The sequence below is a fragment of the Hevea brasiliensis genome, chromosome 7 (genome assembly GCF_030052815.1).
Source record: "Hevea brasiliensis isolate MT/VB/25A 57/8 chromosome 7, ASM3005281v1, whole genome shotgun sequence".
Classification (NCBI taxonomy): domain Eukaryota; kingdom Viridiplantae; phylum Streptophyta; class Magnoliopsida; order Malpighiales; family Euphorbiaceae; genus Hevea; species Hevea brasiliensis.
In genome coordinates, this window is record NC_079499.1 from 43109857 (window position 1) to 43121462 (window position 11606).

Consider the following 11606-nt stretch of genomic DNA (forward strand, 5'->3'; position numbering starts at 1 on the left):
AGATTTTTATGGTCTTCCATAGCAAAATAAATAAAAGAAAACAAAAGAAAAAAAAATTAGAAAAATCACTCTTCTTCTCCCTTGGTTGCCGCCCCACCATCTCCACACTTCCTCCATGAAAATTCTCCATTAAAGCTTGCATTTAAGGTTTAATTCCTCCACTCAACCTTAATAAATCCCCTAAAAACTTTACTAGACCTTGCAATCTCAACTTAAGAACAAGAAAGAAAGAAGAAAGGAGGAGAGAAATTGAAGAATTGGCATTATAGTTGAGGTTAGTATGTTAACTTGTTATTTTTCCATTTTAAATGCATGTGTAATGGTGGAAATGAGCTTAGAATTTATGAAATGAAATAAAAATATGGGGGAAGGACCATTGCTGAATTTCGGCCAGCTTGAAAAAGGAACATAAATTGTATGGTTTGATGCATTAGAATGAGTTTAAAAGTCTTAATTAGTTGAATGATTATAGATTGGAACTTTAAAATTGCTAATGGTAATTAAGTAGTGAGATTAGGGTTTGGAGGCCTAGGGTTTTAAGGCAAATTTTGGAGAAATGCATAAATAATGACTTTGACCTATTGTGAAGTAAAAAACGGTCAATAATGACCAAAGGAGATGTGTGGGAATTGTTAGAATGAAAGTCAAATTCGTAGGGTAAATGGTCATGCTGCCGGCAACATGACCAAGCCAACTTTGAAGGACCAAAACGGAAATTTTACAAGTCCAATTGATATGTCACCAATTGGGGATGAAAATAGACATAAAATGACACAATTTTCGTTAAGGAACCATGCCCAAAAACTGACCAAAACCTAGTGAACCAATTGACCAAAGTTGGTTAAGAGCAGTCTGCCACAGCACAAACTGACCAAATGAACAGTAATTGTTCATTTGGTCATAACTCGAGCTAGGAAGGTCAAAATGACCTAAAATTTTACCAGTAATTAGATAAGATATAGATCTAAAACTTTCATGAAGAACATCAACCCAAATTATGCCATTAACCTAATCAAACTATTGAGCAAAGTTGAGTTATTGAACCTGCAAAACTGCAGAATTGCCATTTAAACAGTAAAGTTTCAATGGCTATAACTCTCTCTAGAAAACTCCGATTTAGGTGAATCTTGAACCGATGGAAACCTAAGACATAGTAGAACATTTCATATAAAGGAAATTAGACCAAATTACGGACTTAACTTGATCAAATTATTGAACGAAGTTGGATCAAAAATCTGCTAGAACCAAAATTTGCAGTATGAACAGTGCACGTGAATAGTAACTGTATTTTGGCTATAACTTGAGCTACAAAACTCCAATTGGGGTGATTCAAAAAGGAGAATAAACTTAAGACAATGGGGAACATTTTCTATGAAGAAAGTTTTGCCAAATTCCAACAATAAAGTGACCAATGGAGCAGTGCAACTTAAGACTCCAAAACTGAAATTTACCAAATTTGCCTAAAAGACTTAGGATTTGAGTAAACAACCAAAACCAACAAGTTTAGTGACCAAAATGTGGTATGTGGGTGAAGTTGGAGTTCCCATGCCTATTAAGCCTTAGAAATTCAATTATTTGACTTGAATAGTGTAGTGAATAGTAACCCGAAACATAAAAATTTCTAGAACGTCGCATTTAACACGTTAGAACTAGGTAAATGTGAAGCTAAATTTATTTTGGGATTTATGTTAAGTTCTAATACTGAAACATTATAAAATTGTGTGTTTCAGTTGAAAAGAATACCAGGAAAAAAACCCGAGGAACCGAGTCAAGGCCAAGAGGCGACTCGCTTGAGGTTTGTGCACAACATCACTATACTTTAAAAATTCATTGATTAAATGAATGAAATATGCATTTTACTGTTGCTTTGAATTGTTGAAAGTATTGTGACCTTATTTATGATGTTTTGATTTAAATTGTGTATATTTGAAATGAAAATGTTTAGCAAATTGTTAAGATAAGTTTTGAAACCACAGTGCCATGACCATATATTTGAACACCTCACTAGCACGACTAGTGGAGGTAATTAGTTTCAAATTTTGATTCCTTCTCTGGAGAAGTGTTGAGGTGTGCCAGTAGAAGAGGATGTGAATGGATATCCATATATTTGAGCTAGCTAGCCTTGTGATGTGATTTCTCTTTAGCCTCTGGCTATTGAGATTCTATTTGTTTCGAATGGCATGATCTAACTGTGGATTTTATGAAATGTGTTTTGATTCTTCGAAATGAACTTAGTTTGCATTAAAATTTCATAATTTGTGTTTTGTGTTTAATGCTCATGTTTAGTTAAATTTTTGAATAAATGTGATTTATATTCTGCATAAAGATTATTTTAGTATGTTGTGCACCACTGAGTCCTAGTACTCAGCGATGGCTTCTATTGCTGTCGCAGATACAGAGACTAGACGAGCAGCAGACTTAGCTGCTGAGGTGTGAGGAGCTATCAGCTTAAAGTCTTCGGGTATAATTTATACCCTAATTGTAAATATTTCTTTTCATGTATGTATTGCATATAAATGTATGGACGTGCAAATGGGTCTTGAGCAGCTTGTACAAAAATTTGTATGAAGTTTGTAATAAAGTTTAGTTTGTACTTCTTTTGATGTAAATTTTGTAAGAATGTACATAAATTGTGTTGTCTCTAATGAAATATGAGTACAACTATTTTATTTAATTTAAATGAAATGTATTGCTAGTATGCTGAGGAGTATTGAATTTTGAACTTGAGAAATTTATTGAAATGATTGTGAAATCGAAGTAGTGGTTGAGAAAAACTTTTAGAAGTGCTTTTTACAGGTATTTGAAGAACTGGTTTCTCAAAATACAGATAGAACTCTGTCAAAATTTTTATAAAATTTGCGGAAAACTAAAATGGACCAAAAATATTAATTAGATTTACTTTTAATCATATGTTTTAAATACCTATTAGAAAATGCTCACCACTTGTCAAAAGTAAGAAAATTGTTTAAAATCCCTTGTGGGGTACTTAATGAGTTATCGGTAGGTGAAGTTCGGTAGTTCATTAGGTATTCTACGGGATCATGTTATGCCTTACAAAGGGGTAAGGTGTGACACTCCTTGTAAATATTATTGTAATGTATGTGAACTGCATATATATATATTGTATTTGGTCTTGAGCAGTTATAAAATAAAGTTATAAATTATATTGGCCTGTCAAAATGTTGTATTACAATTCTTTTATTTTGGCTTTTGAAATACTCATTTATTTTGCACTTTATCTTTGGAATTACTGAAAATGATATTGAATTGAGTTTGAACTGTGTTGAGGACACTGATTTGAGTTGAGCCATATTGGAGTTTGAGATTGAACAAATATATTGGAAATACAGACGGCACTCTGCAGAAATTTTTACAAAAATTATTGATACTTCAGATTTGTTATTTGATTTCACTTCAGTTAAAAAAAATTTAACACCTGTCAAAAGTGATCACCACTATAAAAAGAAATAAGAAAAGGTTTAAAATCCCTTGTAGTGTATTTAATGGATTATCAGTAGACGAAGTTTGGTAATTCATTAGGTATACTACGGGATCATGTTATGCCTTACGGAAGGGTAAGGAGTGACATGTAAAGTTTTTGTAAAACCTCTAAAAACTTCCCAAACTGCTTGTCCAATTTGGCTTTCTGAAATCTCTGAGGAAAAGGTAGAGGAGGTTGGTATGGCTCTGGTAATTTCTTTATCTTCCTTGCTTCCTCTTCCTGATCTTTCTTAGCTTCTTCCTCCTTTTTCTCTGCTTGGCCTTTAGATTTTTCTATGGTTTCCTCTGTCGGTTCTACCTCTGGTTGTACTAGAGTTCTCCCACTCCTCTGTGTAACTACCTTACAATGCTCCCTTGGGTTAATTTCTAGTTGGCTAGGCAGTTTGCTAGCAGCCTTACTTGAAGAACTTGCTTGCTGAGCGATTTGATTCTCTAGCATCTTCTTATAAGTAGCAAATTGGTCCACTCTGGAAGTCAGCTATTTAATCAATTCATTTTGTTGTTGTTGAACTGCTAGGAATCCTTCCATCATGGTTTCCATGGTCATTTTCAGTTCAGGTTGTTGAGGTTGGAGAGGTAGTGATAGTTGTGCAAATTTTTGACCTCTGTTTTGAAATCCAGGGGGTACTGGGGGTTTGTACCCTTGTTGCTTGTTCATTAGCTGGTTCTGCTGATTGGACCATGAGAAATTTGTGTGGTTCCTCCATCCAGGGTTGTAAGTATTTGAATATGGATTGTTGGGCTACCTCTGGTTGAAGTTTCCTCCATTATTCACATAGTTCATCTGTTCTGTGGAGGGTTCATTGAAATTACAGTATTCTGAACTCATGTATCCTCCTCCATAGCTGTCCTCATGTTGACTGTTTGTACCAACTGCGTTGGCTTACATTCTTTTGAGTCTCTTTGTGAGCTGATCAAATTGAGTATTTATCATGTTTAGGGCATCTACTTCCAGGACCCCTGGAGTTCTCTTTGCATTTTCTCTTTCATTTGACCACTCATAATTATGGTATGCAACCCTTTTTAGAAGTTTAAGTGCTTGTGTCACTGTTTTCTCCATTAGATCACCCTCTGCAGCTAAATCAACTATGCTCCTTGCAGAGGGTAGTAATCCATTATAGAAATTTTGCACTAATAGCCAATCTTCTATGCCATGGTGTGGACATTCCCTCTGCAGGTCTTTATATCTTTCCCATGCTTCATAAAGTGATTCTCCTTCCTTTTGTCTGAAGGTGTTGAGCTCAAGCCTCAGTTTTACAGTCTTTGCAGGTGGAAAATACCTTGCTAGAAAAGCTTGAGAGAGGTTTTCTCAAGTGGTGAACGTTCCAGCCAATTGAGAAAGTAACCACTTCCTTGCTCTGTGCCGAAGGGAGAATGGGAATGCTCTGAGTCTTATTGCTTGATCAGACACTTCATTCATCTTGAATGTGTCACATAGGGCAAGAAAGCACTGGAGGTGGTAGTATGGGTCTTCTGTTGGTGAACCTACAAACTGGGTTGGTTGAATCACTTGGAGCCATACTGGTTTTAATTCAAATTTGTTGGCTTCCACTGTGGGTTTAGTGACACTGCGCTGAAATCCTTGGACAGATGGAGCTCCGTAATCTCTCAAGAATCTTGGTCTGTTATTATTATCGGCCATGGCTGGAATTTCAGGATCTCCTTGATCATGCTCTTGATGTTTCCTTTCCCTCCTAATGGCTTTCAGAGTTTTGTCTATCTCCGGATCACAGTCCAAATTTTCTTCTTTTGGCCTTGTTCTGATCATATACCAGATCCGACACCTGAGAGAAAAGAAGAGAAATACAACCAGCAAAATAAATTTAGATAATAAATATAATTGCCTAAATCAGCTAAATTACCTATCACTTGATATTACTAAAATTAAAAATCCTCGGCAACGGCGCCAAAACCTTGTTTCGCTAGTTTTACAACCCCATAAGTGCATGGATCGCTAACAAGTAATAAAGTGATTAGTAGAGTATCATTTCCACGAGGACTTTGATTAGCAAGTACCAATCTACACAGTAATTTTGACTGCCTAGGCTATCGAATACTTAGGGAATGAAGTTTGTTAACCTCAAACACTAGAATGGTAAACTTAAAATGAAGTAATCTATTTTGGAACAATTCTGAAATTAAGATTTCACACCTGAATCTTGCTATGGATGTTATCTTATTTATTTACTAGTTTTGAGAATCGTTTACCTTGATGGAAATCAGTCCTAAGGTATCCTAAGTCCTCTCTCAAGGTACCTAGGGTATATTCTAATTAACTTAAACTCGACTTTCATGGCAATCAGATTAATTAAAATCCCTTAAGGTCTTTAACTAATTTTGAAGTTCCACAAAGGTATCAGCCTATGTCTAGGTCAGAATTCCTAGGTTCAAGATCTTGATTTTCTAATATTAATCTTCACCTTTTAGTCCTTCAATTAATATCTACAATTAATACTAAGTGGGTACCAGTACATAGCATGCATTAAGATCACAAGAAATTAAATCAAGGAACAAATCTCAAATCCAATAAATAAAATTTAATGTTTATCCATAACAATGATTACAAGCATTACTCTCCTAATTCCAGAATATAAAAACTACTCACTCATGAGTTCAGCAAACATCATGATAAAAAGGTAAAGACAATAAAAAGAAATCATATAGAAGAAATAAAACAATAAAAATCCGCTTAAGGAGATGGAATGAAGGAACCAAAGAGAGTTTGCAACTTTGATCTTGTGGGACTTTCGCGGGAGAACTCCCATTAATACTGATATTCTTCTCCTCAAGACAGCTGGAGAGAGTGCAGAATGTGAGTTTCTCTAAAACTCCTAAAAGTGTTATCGAAAGATAAAAGAGAGAGAGAGAGCTGCCAGCTCGCTAGCCCCTTTTTATGATGTTTTCTCTTCTATTTATAATGGTTGCTCTAGGGTTAGGTCATTTTGAGTCCAAAAGGCTTTAGGAGTCTCATTTGATTTAGAAAACAAGAGTGGAAATTCGAGTTATAAAACTAGCTGTCGCATAGTACACGGCCCGTGTGTCACTACATGGGTCCCGACATGTAGGGCCGTGTAACTTGCTGGAGTAGAACTGCGGAGTCTTGCATTAGCACAGAGAGTTACACGGGTCTGCGCCAACTACACAGGCCTGGTTACATGGGCCGTGTACTATTGTTCCCATAAGGTTCTTCAAGCTTGCACCCGGCAGAGACTTACATGGGTCCCTGGAGATTACACTAGTCTAATTACACAACCCGTGTACTTTTGTTTCTCCATTAGCTATCTGGCTTTCTTCTGGCAAAAAGTTACACGAGTCTGGGGCTTGGCTTACATGACCCATGTACTTTGTATCAGCAGCAATACTCAGTCTCTTGACCTCTCCAGGCTTCCTTTTGCACTCTTATACTGTGAGGCTTTACCCAAACACCTGAAATAATGCAGAAAACATGGAATTAAGGGCTTAACAATAGAAATTATAAAAACTAATGAAATCAACTACTATGCATGAAAATACTTACTTAAACGCTATGAGATAGTATACAAACGTGCTTAAAAACATCTATACAATTCAAGTGTATCACTTGAGGACAAGCAAAGGTTTGAGTTTGGGGGTATTTGATTGCGTCAAATTATATAAACATTTAAGGTTAACATGCATTGCATTTTGTTAGCATTTAGTATCCTTTTATGTTTATTTTTATATATTTTTATTATTATTTTAGAAAACATGTTAATTTAACTAAATTCATTGATTTTTATATTTTATCAGGTGTTTTTATGTGGTTCTAGAATCAAAGATGAGTTTGGAAGAGATTTGAAAGTCAAAACGTGAAGAATACAGTGCCAAAAACATTACACGGGCTGTGTAACTTGCCCTGTGTAACTTCCTGGACCCCATGCAACCTTCTGGACAAAGAAAACTTGAAAAGCAAGTGGAAAAAAGTTACAAAGGGCAGGGGCGTGTAACATCACACGGGCCGTGTTAAGTTCCCTGACAGCAATTCTGATAAGACTTTTCTTCGCTCCAACTCGACCCGTGTAACACCCCTAAGTTCGATGAGTGCGTTCTCATTCGGTGACCGATCTTTGTCCTGGACAGCTAGGATGCCTAGAACTACACTTCAATATGAGTGAGGAGACATAAAATAATGAAATACAAGAAAAGAAAATACAAGAAAAACAAAGGAAAAATAATAGCAAAGAAATGTGATCAAGTTAAGCGAGCTGGGAAACCTAGCGGTGGGTGACCGCACTGGGAAGTCACGGCGTGGACCGTTGACTAGCCCTGGACTGCGGGGAACCCTGGAAAACATTTTTAGGACTTAAATAGACCCTTATAGAAGAATAAATATCATTAGAAAGATCAAAGAAAAATTAAATAATCAGTACAAAGAAAAGTGAGAAATCGAAAAACAGACAAAACCCGGTGTTACCAAAAAATCGAGAATGCAACCCAAACAGGGGCATTATGGTCATTTGACATCCCGAATTGTCTTTTGACCTAAATGTCCATTAAAAATAAATAGTATTACACTTAGAAAATAAAATGAAAAATTAATTTAGTGGTACCTAAAGTAAATAGCTAAAATCATGGGTTAATGTGGAATAAATGAACAATTAGCTTATTATATGATTATTTGGAGTTAGTGGACCATTAATGGATTAATATATACTAAGTGGGGCAGGTGTACATCCATTATCCAAGGCAGAAACTTCATCTTCTCCATTGTACTAAACCTAGCCGAATTGAAGGGGAGGAGAAACCTCCATTGACGTTTCCTTAAAGCTTGGTCCACTCTCTCATTTCAACTCCAATCCCTTAAGTAGCTTCATGAAACTTTGTCTACACATCACAAGGAAGAGTTTGATACCAATTTTAAGAAGTTTAATCAAGGTTTGGCAAGTTTCAACCATAAGGTAAGTTAGTATTTTTGAAGATAGCTTTGTTAACTTTTGTGTGCATGTTATGGGTGTTGGATTTGTGAAGAAAATTTTTGAGTTTGAAGAGTTATTGTTGTGTTCATTTTGGACAGCCATGGAGTCATGTAATTGATGAAATAATTGTGCATATATTTGATGAGAAATGATGTTGATCATGATGATTTAATAACCTAGTGAATTACTTCACATGTACATGGTGAATTTTGCACTTGGAATGGGATTTAATGAATTGTAGGACACTTTGGTGTTGAAGGACAATTTCGGCAGCCTTGAAACTCTTGGATAAGTGTATGTGTTCATGAAGATATGGGCAGAATTGTGGCATTAAGGATTGAAGGATATGTGTATGAAATTATTGTGTAAAGTGTATGTAAAAACTAGTGATGTTTATGTGTATGTGTAATGGTATTTGAACTTTGGGAATTAGAGTTATATTTGGTATGTTGAGGATAATTGTAATCTGCCCAAAGTGATGTTAATGTAAAGTAATATATAGTTTTGGTAATGTACCAAAACAGATTTGGTAGGAAAGTAAACATATTGCAAGGTAAATGTGTGTAATTGATGTGTGTTAAGCAAAGTAACCAAGGGCAGTGTACATTTTAGCCAATAAGTTTAAATGTGTAACCTCAATTGGTATGAGACCAATTGGAGGTGGAACTAGGCACAAAATGTGCCAACTTTCATTGAGAAAACATACCAAAATTCTGCTTGCAAGGTGACCTAAGAAAATGACCAATTCGGATTAGGTGCAATTAGGACCTGAAAAATGACCAATTGGGCAGCAGTGAGTGTTTAGGCCATAACTCACCCAAAACAGGTCCAATTGACCTGAAATTTTACCCATGAATAGCTAAGACCCATACCTACAAGTCTTATGAAGACACCAAAGCCCAGAAATGACCATAAGCAAGTCAAAAAGCTTGCACAAGTTCGGGTCCAAAAACTGGCCGAATCAAAGTTGACCAAATTGACCTAAAATTGACCTAATTTGATATTAATTGACCAGCAATAGTATAATGACCATAACTTGGTCTAATTAACTCGGATTGACCTAAAATTTTGCCCCGCGTGCAATAAGACATAGATCTACAAGTTTGTAGTTTTGACCGAAACCCGAAAACCGAGGGAACTAGGTCGTCCGGTTAGGTCAAACTAGTATCCCGGAATCCAGCAAATTGCAAGAAAATGCACTAAACAAGGAAATGAGTTTGGTAAAACGTACCAACCCTAAAACCCTATCGAATGTGACATATTAGGGACACCAAAACCTAATTTACCTTAAACGCATCGAGGGTCGGTATATTAGGTAATTGAGCAAATAATAGCCTTCAGTGAATTACTTATCGAACATTATCGTTAGAGACAGTTTAATTTAGTACTGAAACACTTCAAATTGTGTTTCTCAGTTACCAAAGACTCAGGAAAAGGGAAGGAAACACTGAATCTAGACCAGGAGACAATTATCAGAGGTTTGTGCACAACTAGTTTTTAACTGATTTTATTTTGAATATTTCATATGATTAAATGACATATTTTTCTTATGTATTATGTTTAACAAGCATTGGATTTAATTCAATGATTATTGAAAATTGTTATAGTATGTATGAATTCAGCTTTGTGAAATGGTATTTCCACAAGTATTAAGCATTGTTATGGATTGAACAAATTATGTTTTGGAAAATTGTGATAGAACATGTTTTGAATTGTGAAGGTAATTTTCATGGAAAAATGCAAATTTATGATTTGAATTGTGATGAGCATAAAAATTATTGGATATTAGAATTGACTTTGAATCGAATTATATTGTGATTTATGCTCACTAAATGGATTGTAATATTGTTTTATATCTCACTATAGATGCTTGACTAGGTTATTACCCGTCTCTCTCATTTGTTGAGAAGACAATGGAGTTAGTTGTGTTTTGATTACCATGGTACGTGCACAGGCTTAGATTTTCCTCTGATTTGAGATTAGATCTAAGTTTATTTTATCGTTATGGCCCTTGCAGAAGATTCATTATTGTGATGGTACTGTGCACGATGATTTGACCTCCCCGACCATAGGGAGTTAGAATCTGATTCGACCTCCCCGACCATAGGGAGTTAGAATCACATCGAATATGGCCCTTTCGGATTAGTCTTGCATATTAGTGAGATAAAGATTGATTTTGAGATCTGAGAATGGCTTTTGAATGGTAAGAAATTGTGATTTCAATTATGGTTTATGTATAATTGATTTTGTTGAATTACTTAAGTGGTTAGTCATGATTTGATAAATTGAATTTTGTGATCAAAGTCATTTATACAAATGATTTACATTATTGGCAACGAATATTTTGAGTTTTGAAATTTGATGAGTATTTAGATTCCCAATTTATTTACTGTAAATTTTGTCAATGTATATTGTACTATGTTTTAAATTATAGTTGTGCACCAGAGTTCACTACTCGTGATAGCTTTGTATCTTTATCGCAGTAAGAAGAGCATAGAGCGATAAGTAAATTTCCTTGAAGATATATTGGATCAGCTCGGGTATATCATAGGTATACCCATGTACCTAGGTTTTGATGTATGCATGTAATAATATGTATGTAAATTATTTGAGCAGTTGTATAAAAACTCTTGTAAAATATTTTAGTATGTAATTAAATGTAAATTATTGTAAATGTAAATTTGAGATTTCATTTACTTGAATAGTTTTGTATTATATTTCTTGTATCTCGATCTTTGAAAAATCACTGATTTGAGTTGAGAAAAATGTTGTGTTGAGAAATATGTTGGAGTTGAGATTTGCAAATACATATTGAAGTGCTTTTCTGAGTTTTACAAGAAGCTGTTTTATCCAAAATCAGAGGGCACTCTGCCAAAATTTCTGAAATTCCAAATAATTCAAATGTGTCAATTCTATCACTTGGTTCAAAAGGTTTTAACACCTGTAAATAGTGCTCACCACTGTAAAAGAAGTAAGAAAAGTTTTGAAAATCCCTTGTAGTGTATTTAATGGGTTATTAGTAGACGAAGTTGGTAATTCATTAGGTATACTACGGGATCATGTTATGCCTTACAGAGGGGTAGGGTGTGACATGTTTTAGTGGTATCAGAGCAATGGTTTTAAAGTAAATTTTGAACTGTGAATTTGAAATCTTTTTGTCAGTAACTACAA

General features: G+C 35.0%; 1 non-coding gene across 1 annotated transcript; it reads left to right on the top strand.

Moving 5' to 3' along the window:
- Positions 1-4649: 4649 nt before the first annotated feature.
- LOC131181765 (small nucleolar RNA R71) lies at positions 4650-4756 on the top strand. The gene has a single exon (XR_009150244.1). It is a non-coding gene; the product is annotated as a small nucleolar RNA R71 (small nucleolar RNA).
- Positions 4757-11606: the final 6850 nt, after the last annotated feature.